The sequence below is a fragment of the Dama dama genome, chromosome X (genome assembly GCF_033118175.1).
Source record: "Dama dama isolate Ldn47 chromosome X, ASM3311817v1, whole genome shotgun sequence".
Classification (NCBI taxonomy): Eukaryota; Metazoa; Chordata; class Mammalia; order Artiodactyla; family Cervidae; genus Dama; species Dama dama.
In genome coordinates this window covers 18,702,218-18,717,809 of record NC_083714.1, presented here as the reverse complement: position 1 = coordinate 18,717,809, position 15,592 = coordinate 18,702,218, and positions in this window count along the sequence as shown.

Below are 15,592 nucleotides of genomic sequence, written 5' to 3'. Positions count from 1 at the left end.
AAAAATATTATGTATAATTACTTAAATATAATGTCATCACTTGGTCAGTTTGATAACAGAGGGTCACATGTGATGTCATGTAATATCTCTGAGGTATCCCAGAGTAAAAGTATGGAAGACTGCATCAAAACAATTACTTAATAGTTTAATTTCACAGTAGTACAAGATGCTGCACTTTACATGTTCCCAGTTAGATTTCTTAATCATGTTATTTAAATTTTAAGCAAACTAACCCTCACAAAATTGCTCTGCAAAGAATATTGATGATATTGCTAATAGTGTAAACATGATGAAGAAATTGACAGTATTCTTTGTCAATTGTATTATTAGTTTAAATACAAAAGAAATCCAAGAAACATGATGATCTAATAAGTCCTGCTGAAATGTTGGCCTACAGCATTCAAAGTTAACAAGACTCTGATATATGAATGTATTAATATATCCTGTATGGTAATAGTGAACTTCACCTTCAAAATGTTTTTTGCCTTAAGAAATTAGCTAATTATGACGCTATGTGTATAACTTATAATTGAACATATGTACTGAGAGACTGTATTCAAAATAAGAAAACATAGTGGATTTTATTATCTACGAGCTTGGAGATCACCATCTTAATACAACTTCTTAACATATTAGCAATTTTTATTTACATGTCTGTTTTCTGTTCAGTTCAGTTCAGTTGAGTTGCTCAGTCATGTCTGACTCATTGCGACTCCATGCACTGCTGCATGCCAGGCCTCCCAGTCCATCACCAACTACCAGAGTTTACTCAAACTCATGTCCATTGAGTCAGTGATGCCATCCAACCATCTCATCCTCTGTCGTCCCCTTCTCCTCCTGCCTTCAATCTTTCCCAGCATCAGCGTCTTTTCAAGTGAGTCAGCTCTTCTCATCAGGTGGCCAAAGTATTGGAGTTTCAACTTCAACATCAGTCCTTCCAATGAATATTCAGGACTGATTTCCTTTTGGATGGACTGGCTGGATCTCCTTGCAGCCCAGGGGATTCTCAAGAGTCTTCTCCAACAACACAGTTCAAAAGCATCAATTCTTTGGTGCTCAGCTTTCTTTATAGTCCAACTCTCACATCCATACATGACAACTGGAAAAACCATAGCCTTGAGTAGACAGAACTTGTTGACAAAGTAATGTCTCTGCTTTTTAATATGCCATCTAGTTGGTCACAACTTTTCTTCCAACGAGTAAGCATCTTTTAATTTCATGGCTACAGTCACCATCAGCAGTGATACTGGAGCCCCCCAAAATAAAGTCTGTCACTGTTTCCACAGTTTCCCCATCTATTTGCCATGAAGTGATGGGACCAGATGCCACGATCCTAGTTTTCTGAATGTTGAGCTTTAAGCCAACTTTCTCATTCTCCTCTTTCACTTTTATCGAGAGGCTCTTTAGTTCTTTGCTTTCTGCCATAAGAGTGGTGTCATCTGCATATCTGAGGTTATTGATATTTCTCCCAGCAGTCTTGATTCCAGCCTGTGCTTCATCCAACCCAGTGTAACTCATGATGTACTCTGCATATAAGTTAAATAAGCAGGGTGACAATATACAGCCTTGACGTCCCCCTTTTCCTATTTGGAACCAGTCTGTTGTTGCATGTCCAGTTCTAACTGTTTCTTCCTGACCTGCATACAGATTTCTCAAGAGGCAGGTCAGGAGGTCGGGTATTCCCATCTCTTTCAAAATTTTCCACAGTTTATTGTGATCCACACAGTCAAAGGCTTTGGCATAGTCAATAAAACAGAAATAGATGTCTTTTTTGAACTCTCTCCCTTTTTCAATAATCCAACGGATGTTGGCAGTTTGATCTCGGGTTCTTCTGCCTTCTCTAAAACCAGCTTGAACATCAAAAAGTTCACAGTTCACGTACTGTTAAAGCCTGGCTTGGAGAATTTTGAGCATTACTTTACTAGCGTGTGAGATGAGTGCAATTGTGCATTAGTTTGAGCATTATTTGACATTGCCTTTCTTTGGGATTAGAATGAAAACTGACCTTTTCCAGTCCTGTGGCCACTGCTGAGTTTTCCAAATTTGCTGGCATATTGAATGCAGCACTTTCACAGCATTATCTTTTAGAATTTAAAATAGCTCAGCTGGAATTCCATCACCTCCACTAGCTTTGTTCGCAGTGATGCTTCCTAAGGCCCATTTGACTTTGCACTGCAGTATATCTGGCTCTAGGTGAGTGATCACACCATTGTGATTATCTGGGTTGTGAAGATCTTTTTTGTATAGTTCTTCTGTGTATTCTTGCCACCTTTTCTTAATATCTTCTGCTTCTGTAAGGTCCATACCATTTCTGCCAGGTCCATAGCATTTCTGTCCTTTATTGAGTGCATCTTTGCATGAAATGTTCCCTTGTTGTCTCTAATTTTCTTGATGATCTCTCTCATCTTTCCCACTCTATTGTTTTCCTTTATTTCTTTGCACTGATCACTGAGGAAGGCTTTCTTATCTCTCCTTGCTATTCTTTGGAACTCTGCATTCAAATGGGTATATCTTTCCTTTTCTCCTTTGCTTTTCGCTTTTCTTTTCACAGCTATTTGTAAGGCCTTCTCAGACAGCCATTTTGTTTTTTTGCATTTCTTTTTCATGGTGATGGTCTTGCTTGCTCTCTCTTGTACAGTGTCACAAACCTCCACCCATAGTTCTTCAGGCACTCTGTCTACCAGATTTAATCCCTTGAATCTATTTGTCACTTCCACTGCATAGTTATAAGGGATTTGATTTAGGTCATACCTGAATGGTCTAGTGGTTTTCCCTACTTTCTTCAATTTAAGTCTGAATTTGGCATATCTGTTCATGATCTGAGCCACAGTCAGCTCTCGGTCTTGTTTTTGCTGACTGTATAGAACTTCTGCATCTTTGACTGCAAAGAATATAGTCAATCTGATTTCGGTGTAGAATATCTGGTGATGTCCATGTGTAGAGTCTTCGCTTGTGTTGTTGGAAGAGGGTGATTGTTATCATCAGTCCGTTCGCTTGGCAGAGCTCTGTTAGCCTTTGTTCTGCTTCAGTATGTACTCCAAGGCCAAATTTGCCTGTTACACCAGGTGTTTCTTGACTTCCTACTTTGGCTTTCCAATCCCTTATGATGAAAAGCACATGTTTTTGGATGTTAGTTCTAGAAGGCCTTGTAGGTCTTCATAGAGCTGTTCAACTTCAGCTTCTTCAGCGTTACTGGTTGGTGCATAGACTTGAATTACTGTGATATTGAATGGTTTGCCTTGGAAACGAACAGAGATCATTCTGTCTTTTTTGAGATTGTATCCAAGTACTGCATTTTGGACTCTTTTGTTGAGTATGATGGCTACTCCATTTCTCTAAGGGATTCTTGCCCACAGTAGTAGATATACTGGTCATCTGAGTTAAATTTATCCATTCCAGTCCATTTTAGTTTGCTGATTCCTAAAATGTCGATGTTCACTCTTACCATCCCCGGTTTGACCACTTCCAATTTGCCTTGATTTTAGACCTAACATTCCAGGTTTCTATGCAATATTGCTGTTTACAGCATCGGACTTTGCTTCTATCAACAGTCACATCCACAACTGGGTGTTGTTTTTGCTTTGGCCCTGTCTCTTCATTCTTTCTGGAGTTATTTCTTCACTGATCTCCAGTAGCATACTGGGCACCTACCGACCTGGGGAGTTCATCGTTCAGTGTCCTATTTTTTTGCCTTTTCATACTGTTCATGGGATTCTCAAGGCAAGGATACTGAAGTGATTTGCCATTCCCTTCTCCAGTGGACCATGTTTGGTCAGAACTTTCCACCATGTCCCGTCCATCTTGGGTGGCCTTACACAGCATGGCTCTTAGTTTCATTGAGTTAGCCAAGGCTGTGGTTCATGTGATCAGATTGGTTAGTTTTCTGTGATTGTGGTTTTCAGTCTGTCTGCCCTCTAATGGAGGAGGAAAATAGGCTTATGGAAGCTTCCTGATGGGAGGACTGACTGAGGGGGGAACTGGGCCTTGTTCTGATGGGCTGGGTAAATCTTTAATCCAATTTTCCATTGATGGGTGGAGCTGTGTTCCCTCCCTGCTGTTTACCTGGGGCCAAACTATGGTGGAGGTAATGAAGATAATGGCAACCTCCTTCAAAAGATCCCATGCATGTACTGCTACACTCCCTTCCCCCAACCCTGCCACAGGCCACCACCGACCCATGCCTCTGCTGGAGACTCCTAGACACTCCTGGGCAAGTCTGGGTCAGTCTCTTGTCAGGTCACTGCTCCTTTCCCTTGGGTCCTGGTACTCAGCAATTCCTGTTTTCTGTACTGAATACTAATTTCCTTAAGGAGAGAGAGACTATATCTTATGTTTGTATCAAGTACTTAGCTCTTGGTTTTTCAGTGGTAGGTGCTCAATTAATATCTGCTAAATAGAAATATGGCTGTCTGAGGAGGCCTTACAAATAGCTGTGAAAAGAAGAGAAGCAAAAAGCAAAGGAGAAAAGGAAAGATATTCCCATTTCAATGCAGAGTTCCAAAGAATAGCAAGGAGATATAAGAAAGCCTTCCTCAGTGATCAGTGCAAAAAAATAGAGGAAAACAACAGAATGGGAAAGACGAGAGATCTCTTCAGAAAATTAGAGACAACAAGGGAATATTTCATGCAAAGATGCACTCAATAAAGGACAGAAATGGTATGGACCCAACAGAAGCAGAAGATATTAAGAAGTGGTGGCAAGAATACACAGAAGAACTGTACAAAAAAGATTTTCATGACCCAGATAATCACGATGGTATGATCACTCACCTAAAGCCAGACATCCTGGAGTGCGAAGTCAAGTGGGCCTTAGAAAGCATCATTACGAACAAAGCTAGTGTAGGTGATGGAATTCCAGTTGAACTATTTCAAATCCTGAAAGATGATGCTGTGAAAGTGCTGCACTCAATATGCCAGCAAATTTGAAAAACTCAGCAGTGGCCACCGGACTGGGAAAGGTCAGTTTTCATTCCAATCCCTAAGAAAGGTGATGGCAAAGAATGCTCAAATTACCACACAATTGCACTCATCTCACACGCTAGTAAAGTAATGCTCAAAATTCTCCAAGCCAGGCTTCAGCAATATGTGAACCATGAACTTCCAGATGTTCAAGCTGGTTTTAGAAAAGGCAGAGGAACCAGAGATCAAATTGCCAACATCTGCTGGAACATCAATAAAGGAAAAGAGTTCCAGAAAAACATCTATTTCTGCTTTATTGACTATGCCAAAGCCTTTGACTGTGTGGATCACAATAAACTGTGGAAAATTCTGAAAGAGATGGGAATACCAGACCATTTGACCTGTCTGTTGAGAAACCTATATTCAGGTCAGGAAGCAACAGTTAGAACTGAACATGGAACAACAGACTGGTTCCAGATAGGAAAAGGAGTACATCAAGGCTGTATATTGTCTACCTGCTTATTTAACTTATATGCAGCATACATCATGAGAAATGCTGGGCTGGAAGAAGCACAAGCTGGAGTCAAGATTTCTGGGAAAATATCAATAACCTCAGACATGCAGATGATACCACTCTCATGGCAGACAGTGAAGAGGAACTAAAAAGCCTCTTGATGAAAATGAAAGAGGAGAGTGAAAAAGTTGGCTTAAAGCTCAACATTCAGAAAACTAGGATCATGGCATCTGGTCCCATTACTTCATGGCAAATAGATGGGGAAACAGTGGAAGCAATGTCAGACTTTATTTTTGGGGGCTCCAATATCACTGCAGATGGTGATTGCAGCCATGAAATTAAAAGACGCTTACTCCTTGGAAGGAAAGTTATGACCAACCTAGATAGCATATTAAAAAGCAGAGACATTACTTTCCCAACAAAGGTCCCTCTGGTCAAGGCTATGGTTTTTCCAGTTGTCATGTATGGATGTGAGAGTTGGACTATGAAGAAAGCTGAGCGCCAAAGAATTGATGCTTTTGAACTGTGTTGTTGGAGATGACTCTTGAGAATCCCCTGGACTGCAAGGAGATTCAACCAGTCCATCCTAAAGCAGATCAGTCCTGGGTGTTCATTGGAAGTACTGATGCTGAAACTGAAACTCCAATACTTTGGCTACCTCATGCAAGGAGTTGACTCATTGGAAAAGACCCTGATGCTGGGAATGATTGGGGGCAGGAGGTGAAGTGGACAGCAGAGGATGAGACGGCTGGATGGCCTCACCGACTCAATGGACATGAGTTTGAGTAGACTCTGGGAGTTGGTGATGGACAGGGAGGCCTGGCACGCTGCGGTTCATGGGATCACAAAGAGTTGGACATGACTGAGTGACTGAACTGTAGTGAACTAAACATAAATAGAAGAATATAGAAATATAGACAACATTAAAAGGCAGCCTGGTTCCTATTACCAAATATAAAATCTTTTGTCATGTGATCTTGGAAAATGAAATTTTTATTTTCCTCTTGCAGAAAATGGAGTGAATACTTCCTGTTCTTCCTATCTCAATGGCTTCTTATGAAACTCACATATGAAAATAAATATAAAATTTAGAGCTATGAATTGCTCTGCTGTGTTCATCTTGTTTTTCAAATATAAACTACTTTGGAATCTTAATAAAAAACTATAGAGGAAATGACAGAGGATAAAGTGTTAACTGCGTCCTGAAAATTAAAATAAATGCCTTTTAGTGTGTTTTGCCTTTAGAATGCTGACACTTTCCTCCAGTTGTTAAATTGTTTAAATGAACATGTTGTAAATGTTACAGGGTTTTTTCTGGAAAGGAGAAAGAAGGAAATGTAGGCATTGTTTCACATTTCCAAATGCTTCCTGTAGTCCAAGTGGTGTCAGCATTCCCTTTGTTCTTGATTTAGTCAATTCTCCTTAAAAAGAAATCATTTTGAGATAAGTGGAAAGCACAAAAGGGAAGTCATTGGGACAACTTCCCCCATTTGGTTTCAGACTCATTACCAGAGAATGTGAAGGCTTATAGTCACATGAGAAGGTAAGTCTAAAGGTTACCTTTCTAATACTTAACTTTCTATAAATAAAATGTTCATTTTTCCAAGATCACATGACAAAAAATTTTCTATTTAGTAATAGAAATCAGGCTGCCTTTTAATGTTGTCTATACTCCTATATTTTTCTATTTTCATTTAGCAGATATTAATTGATCACCTACCACTGTAAAACCAAGAGCTAAATACTTATCATTTCTATTTTGTTAACTAAGTTAACCAAATACCTTTGCATGTTTTTTTTTTTTTTTTTTTATTTTGAATGTGAGGAAACAAACTACAGGAGTTTAATGAAACCAGGGAGATGTAGCTCCTTGGGAGAAAGGAATTTGGTATTAAAATCTCAGGTTTTTAATAGGTAGAGTTCCCAGGAGCACCAAAAAAGTGAGGTTTATATGGAGTGAGGCTGACCAAGTGTGCCCAATCAAAGTTAAGTTTCATGAGCAATCCAGGTGAGATATTTTCTGATTATGCTTTAATCATATTTTTTTCTGGAACATTTTAATACTCTTTTCAGCTACCCCAAAACCACTTACTATCCTCCCACTTCTCAAATCAACCTATGATTGCCTCCATTTTATTTTCACTTTTCTTGTGTTATTCTCCTTTACTCCTTTTGCTTCTTCCATGTGTGCCCTAAGTGCTTACAGATAATACATATGTGACTGTGTATATGAATACATTTATCTATATAAATGATGAAGTACAACTTGCAACCACTGAATAGATATTTTAGAATAAATAAATGAAAGTAACATCCAATAATATTTTGCAATTGAATGAATAGTACTTGTCATTTCTGTTTTCAACTTCATGATTTACATTTTTATGAATTAATAATTTATTCATTCATTCATCAAGTATTGACAAATTACCTACTCTGACCCTGATGCTGGGAATATACTGCTGATCTCACAAAGCTTGCACATTTTACACAAGTATATATGCAAATAAACCAATAATATAACCTCAAGTAGTGGCAAGTACGGCCGAAAAGTTGATTTGGTTTTTTTCATAAGATGTTACAATGTAATGAAGGAACTAAAACAGTGACTGGCATTGTGATAGTGACTGGCAATCACTTTCTCAGGCTGTGTTTGTGTCTAATTGACATCAGGTGGTGAGGGAAGGACTTTCAGAGGTGGTGACAGTTTAGTTATGAATAATGAGCTGATGTGACAGAAGAGCATTCCTGACAGAGAAAATAGTGCATTAGTACTGGGGTGGGATGCTTGTGAGCTTTCAACTTAATAAGTTAACTGATGTTTGATGTCTTCAATAATATATAAAAAACAGAGCATGTCATAGTGCCAATCTGTATACTCACTATCCCTCAGGGATTATTCAACTCATTCATTCATTTAGGACAGATTTATTGAGCACATAATGTGTGTCAGGTACTAGTTATAGGCACTTGGTCATCATCAGGAACAAAACAGACAAAAATACCTGCTGCATAGAGCTTACAGTCTAGAGGAGGGAAACAAGCAATAAATGACAATTCACTAAATGATGTTTTATATTAAAAGGAAATGCATGCTTTGAAATATAGAAATAGTAGGTGTGGTGTGTGTGCGTGCATGAGTGTGTGTGAAAGTAATTGGTACAGGTTGCAATTCTAAATAGAGTGGACATAGTGTAGGTCTTATTGAGAAGATGTTTGAGAACCCAAGAGAGTAAGTCAGGTACTGAACCAGACCTTAGAGAGGCATTAGTTATTGTGTAATATATAGGAAGACAGCTTTTAGATTGACAATATCTTCATACACTCCAAAAATTCAAATTCCAAATATATAACATATGGCAATTAGACCATAAAAATGCATGGGATGCATCATACAATTCTCTAACTTCACAAAATGAAATGGTCTGGAAATGAGGACGAGTATTCAGTGCTAAGCCAAAATATTTCTCTGGTGACATAAGAATTAGGGAGCCAAGAACCACATCACCCACTCCAGATTTCTGGCTTCCTCCCAAGAGTCTAAACATTTGTTTCCTGAGAAAACCACTTGAATAATTTCTTGGCCTCTGGACAGGATATCACAAAGCTAAAACTATATTGCCTTATTTTGTGAGGTTAAATTAGGACTTTTACATTTTTTTAATTTATGTTTTGTGCACTGTGGTTATACAGCTATATTTTGGATAATATCGGCAATTGCTTAATATTATTCTGAGAGAGAAAATCTTAGGTAAGGAGCAGATACTATAGACTCCATGTAAATTCAAGAGTTTTAGAGTGTAAAACATAAAAAAAGAAACTCAAATCCAGGCAGGCCTTACCAAAATTCTGAAGCAAGGCATTTACTTAGAGTAACAGGTCATGGGACATAGGAGATGTGTTCTGAGGGGAATGTTGAAGGAACAGTGTTCATCAACTCAGAGCAGAGAGGCCTGAGGGATAATTTAATAATTATCTTAAAATATCAGTTACTTAGGTGCAGAGGATAGTCAATGGTCTCTTTATTCTTAAATGATTAAATAAACTTAAGAAAGCATGGCAGATTTTTGTTAGACGCTTAAGGAGGAAACGATTGTGAAATATTGGAAATGGATCCTGAGGAAAGTTGTGGAATCTTCTCTCTAAAGAGTTTTATAAATAGGAGAAAGTTTCATCTGTCTATGATGGTTTGAGTGTAGCAGGAAGACCTAGTGACTCCAAGGATTCTTCTGTAGTACTACATTTGGTGCACTAGCTCTTTTGGAATCATGTTGTCTTCAAATAATGTTGGAGTGTACTGGCATGATTTGCATTTAAACTATTGGTTAAGTGATTTAAAAAAAAAAAAATCTTCTGTAAGCAAATTGAGACCTTTAATAGTTTCCTCTCATTTCAAAACATAATGATTGTCTGAATAATATTTCAGTATGTTTCCTTACAGTGTCAGTAATAATTATTTCATTGGTGGTGATTAGTATTAATATCACTCATTAGAAGGAGGGAAAATAATGTGAACTATGCCAGTCCACATAAGTTCTGTTACCTTAAGCATTTTGTAAAAGCAAACAGTGTTTATTTGAATAATTTCCTTTCTACATATATCATCAAGAGGTTACCACATTTAATATCTTTTGTCTATGAGTTCATTTGCTTTTAACTCATAGTACTTTTCTTTCATAGGCCTTGTGGAAACAATTCACAAGAAGTGACTGGATCTCACATTTGAAAAGGTAAGTTTTAATTTTCTTAAAATTTATAGTAAAATTGTATAAAGTAAATGTATTTGCAACAAAACAAATTTTATTTTGAAGAATTTTTGGAGAATAATTAGAGCTGAATATGACTTTGTAGGTGATCAAGCTTATTTTACTGTTGAAGAAATGGAGGTCCTGAGAAAATAAATTTGTATCCAGTGTAACCAATGGTAGAATTAGGGCCAAAATTCAGGCTCCCTAACTCATGGTATAGTGCTCTTAATACACACCACTAAATCTTTTTCTATTTTGGTGGTTGTTTGGGGAGGTCCCCTGAGTGTGTGTATGTCTGTGAGTGATAAGAACCTGTAGGTCCACAGAAGTTTGACAGGCTTATGAGAGAGAGAGGATTTAGAAGAATATGTTCTCTAAAATTGAAAGACACAGGAAGAGTACCATGGCAGAGGGAGACTCATATAGAAGATATTTCTTATAATTTTAGAAATGACCTTTTTCTTTTGGGTCTCATAATGGGCTAAGGAGGAGAAGGGAGAGATACTGATTTACCATGCATGGAAATAAAATAAAGTTGATATCATAGGAATTTGACTCATTAAATATCACAGATGATAGTTAAGAAATTAAATGTGGCATATATTGGCCACAACAAATCTCACCAAACCTTATGAAAAAGAATGTTCACAGCTACTGAAGTTATTTTCTAAGGTGTCCATAGTAAGGGAGCATCTATGTAGTGTGGAATTAGAATCTGTGTCATTAAGTATTTGGATAACATAGCAGATGAAAATTGTCAAATAGTGTGTCATTCTAAAAGATTCATGGTAATGTGGAAGGCCAATGTTAAAATGAAAGAAAAATCATATGGCCCAAATTTACACACAGTTAAGGTGCTGCTGCTGCTGCTGCTAAGTCGCTTCAGTCGTGTCCGACTCTGTGCAACCCCACAGACGGCAACCCACCAGGATCCCCCGTCTCTGGGATTCTCCAGGCAAGAACACTGGAGTGGGTTGCCATTTCCTTCTCCAATGCACGAAAGTGAAAAGTGAAAGTGAAGTCTCTCAGTCGTGTCCGACTCAGCGATCCCATGGACTGCAGCCTACCAGGCTCCTCCGTCCATGGGATTTTCCAGGCAAGAGTACTGGAGTGGGGTGCCATTGCCTTTTCCGACACAGTCAAGCTACGTTGTTCTAAATAAAAACTATGTTTGCTGGACCCATCTCAAGTTCTCCTGCCCTAGACAACTCAGGTCCTCCTTCATATTTTTCTTGTGTGCCAGAGAGGGTGGGTCAGCCGAAGATAGGGAATGCTTCCAGTAATCCAAGGAGAAGATAGTGAGACTTCCTGTTTATCATTTATCTTCTATTTCTCATTTAAAACTCCATGCAGACATCATCCCCTCACTGAAACTCACTGCCTGGATTTCCATAGACCCATATAGAAAAAAACGCTTCTCTCTATCAGTTAGTGTTTAGTGGACTGCATTCCATTTGTCTTGTCACCTCTCTGCCTTTCCTGGACTAGACTATCAGCTTCTTGAGGGAAGGAAATATATCTTTATGCTTTTCTCCTAAATTAGGTTTTTCAACCTTTAGGAAGAAGTGGAAATGATAGCTGCTTTTTCACACTGGCTTCCTTACAATCCTTTATTCTATCTTTTGGGTCTCAGAGATTCTGCAGTCCACTCTGGCATATGGAATTGATAAACTAAGGAAGGAATCTGGTTATTGTTATTTAATGTTTGGGAACTTATAATTATCTATGAATGTTATATCTTCAGACACTCTTTGCTACATTTTCTCCAAAGGAGGGGTCTCTTTTGTATCACTAGTGGAACTTAAAGGATTTTATTAAGCATTTACAGAAAATTGTTCCTCTTACTTAAGAAAAAAAATACAGACAGCTTAGGCATAGTTGCCAAGTGTGGGAATGAGGTCTTTGATGGTTTAGCAATTCTTGCTCTCCAATCTCCTTCCCTTTTCATATTTTCTTGTTATGTTTGTCTTCCCTCTTCTAGGATTTTTTAAAAATTTTGTTCATATGTGCATCTATGTATTTATACCTTCATTCCTTACAAATCACCGAAATCAGCAGTCCTACTTTGTACTTTGCAAAATACTCAAGATAAGAATGAGTCATACTGTGCAAATGTGAAATATTTAACACATACCTGCTTCGGACTTGTAACCCCAATAGGTGGCAAGGGGTAAATCTTGACAAGTAAATGGACAGATGGAGCTTTGTTTTATTCAACCCCTGCCCAACCTTCTATTCAAAATCTTCTATCACCCAATTCACACAGGCTTACTGTGTGTCAAGCACATAATAGATGCTTTATACGTATTCATTTAATTCTCGCTACAATTCTGTAAAGGGCTTCCCTGATAGCTCAGTTGGTAAAGAATCCACCTGCAATGCAGGAGACCCCAGTTTGATTCCTGGGTCAGGAAGATCCACTGGAGAAGGGATAGCCTATCCACTCCAGTATTCTTGGGCTTCCATCGTAGCTCAGCTGGTAAAGAATCTGCCTGCAATGTGGGAGACCTGGACTCGATACCTGGGTTGGGAAGATTCTCCTGGAGAAGGGAAAGGCTACCCACTCCAGTATTCTGGCCTGGAGAACTCCATGGGCTACAGTCCATGGGGTCACAGAGTCAGACACAAGTGAGTGACTTTCACTTTCACAATTCTGTGAAGTGAGACCTATTCCCATCTCCATTTTAAAGATGAGGAAAGTGAGGCATAAAGATATTTTGATACATTCTCTAGAGTTACACAACTAGTAAATAATGGTGCTGAAATTCAAACCTGGGCAGTATGACTCCAGAATTAATGTTCTTAGACACTATATGAAAATCTGAAGCTGCTGTAATTAATTTTCTAGGTATATCTGCATTTCTCTTGGCTATTCTATGTCTTCTTCTAAATGTGTGTCACCTATATATGCTAGAGAACAGCTCAGAACCAAGGAATATGGTATATAATTTGTTCTCAACATTTGAATACACAAGGATTAATGGGACTCTACCAGAGAGATCAGTTGAAACTAGTACTAACAGAAAGTCAGCACAACAATCCAGTGATACAGAATGAAAGATTAAAAAAAATTTTTTTAACAGCTTAGTGAAGTATAATTGATATGCAAAGAACTGTACATATTTACTGTGTATACTTGATGAATTTGGAGGATTTTTTAAAGGTATCTTTTGAGTCCTGAAATTATGAGTCTTTGAACAACTTTCTCTTCAGGGAAATTTTAATTTTTGCCTCCTAGTTGTCACAAGAACACAAAAATTTTTAATTGGTCTGCAAGCTTAAATAGAAGAGAATGGAAATGAGGTGTCTAAAAGTAAGAAAGTTTCATATTTTAATGTGGTAATGCCACTAGCTAGTCAAGGAAAAGTTCTAGAAAAGAGCTTTGTAAGAACGAGTCTTATAAAATGAATAAGTCTGTGGCTTTTAGAAGCTTAGTGATTAGCAGTGGAGTGCTAATAGTGCTGAAACTTTGACTATTTAAAATAGAATAAGTTAAAAGTAAGAGGACTGAATATACTTTTGTACTTGAGAATAAAGGACATAAAGATTAAAACCAGTGAACATCATTTAGTTTATCTAGTGATATTAGATAGTTGTTTCAATCACCAAATGTTTATTTTTTGCAATTGTGTGGTAATTCTCTAGAATGACCCATGCCTCAACCTGCTACACAATCCAAACATACGATCACCAGACAGTCTCATTCTCAGTCTCAGAACTTTAAGGACCATGTATATATCATTAAGGCTTCCCAGGTGGCTCAGCGGTAAAGAATCCACCTGCCAATGCAGGAGACATGGGTCCAATCCCTGGTCAGGGAAGATCCCCTGGAGAAGGAAATAGCAACTCACTCTAGTATTCTTGCCTGGGAAACCCCATGGACTGAGGAGCCTGGTGGGCTATAATCCATGGACTTGCAAAAGAGTCAGACATAACTTAATGACTAAAACAACAACAGCAATGTATCATTAACTCTAGTTCTGAACTCTCCCCTATGTTCTAGACTTGTGTATCCAACTGTCCACTCTGTATCTCCACTTGGAAGTTTAATGAACTGCTTAAACTTACCATGTCCAAAATTGAATTCTTTATTCCTATGCCTAGCCTGCTCCTCCCCTAGTGTGCTTCCTTTCAATAAATGGCATCACTATTTACCTAATTGCTTAGATTAGAATCCTTGGTATCATTTTAGATTACCCTCTCACTCACATACCCCACATCTAATCTTTTAGAAGATCACACCAGACCTACCTTCAAAATATATTCAGAATATGGCACTTTCCACCATCATAGTACAAACTGCCATTATCTCTTGGCTAGAAAATTCAAAAATTTTTTGTCTAGAAAATTACTAGAAAACGATTTCCTTTTCCAGTTTATTATCTATTCAGCAGCTGGAATTATATCAAAGATAAAACTAATTTCGTGTACTCCCTGATCAAAAGCTTTCAGTGACTCCCATCTCACTCAGAACAAAAGCCAAAGTCTAAAATGACCTAGGAGGCACCACACAAACTGCACCTCTACCTCTCTGACCTTTCCTCTTCTTACTTTCTTCCTTGCTTACTCTGCTCCCAACCCACAAACACAGTCCCTCATTAGGGTCATTGCATTTGTTGTTCCATCTGCATGAAACACTCTCTACTGTTATCTTCATGACTCCCTCCACCTTTTTATTCAGATTCTTCCTCAGAGAGGCCTTCCTAATCATCCTTTCTAAAATAGCCTTGTTCCCTCACTCCACCGATCACTATTTAGCCTCTTAACCTGCCTCTTGTGTTTTGTATGGCATTTATCATTACCTAACCTATTTTTGCTTGTTTGTTTTATGGTTTATCTCTAACACTGGAATGTAAGTTCAGTGAGGGCAGGAATTTGTTCATTCATCGTTGTATCCTGCTTTCCTAACACAGAACTCAATGTTTGCCAAGTAAATGAGTGACTGAATGAATGAATGGTGGTAACCTAAGGAGACAGAGAAGGCAATGGCAACCCACTCCAGTTCTCTTGCCTGGAAAATCCCATGGATGGAGGAGCCTGGTAGGCTGCAGTCCCTGGGGTCGCTGAGAGTTGGACACGACTGAGCGACTTCACTTTCACTTTTCACTTTCCTGTGTTGAAGAAGGAAATGGCAACCCACTCCAGTGTTCTTGCCTGGAGAATCCCAGGTACGGGGGAGCCTGGTGGGTTGCCTTCTATGGGGTCGCACAGAGTCGGACACAACTGAAGCGACTTAGCAGCAGCAGCAGCAGCAACCTAAGGAGAAAGTAGGTCATAGTCTGAGGAAAGAAATGAAGCATTTCTTCAAAGATAGGTTGGCAATCTAAAATATAATTCACAAGATCATCTCAATATTAGTTAAAATAATCCAGCTGTTCTCTTTTCAAGCGATATAACCGCTTTGAAGCCAACTGTTAAATATGCAATAAAT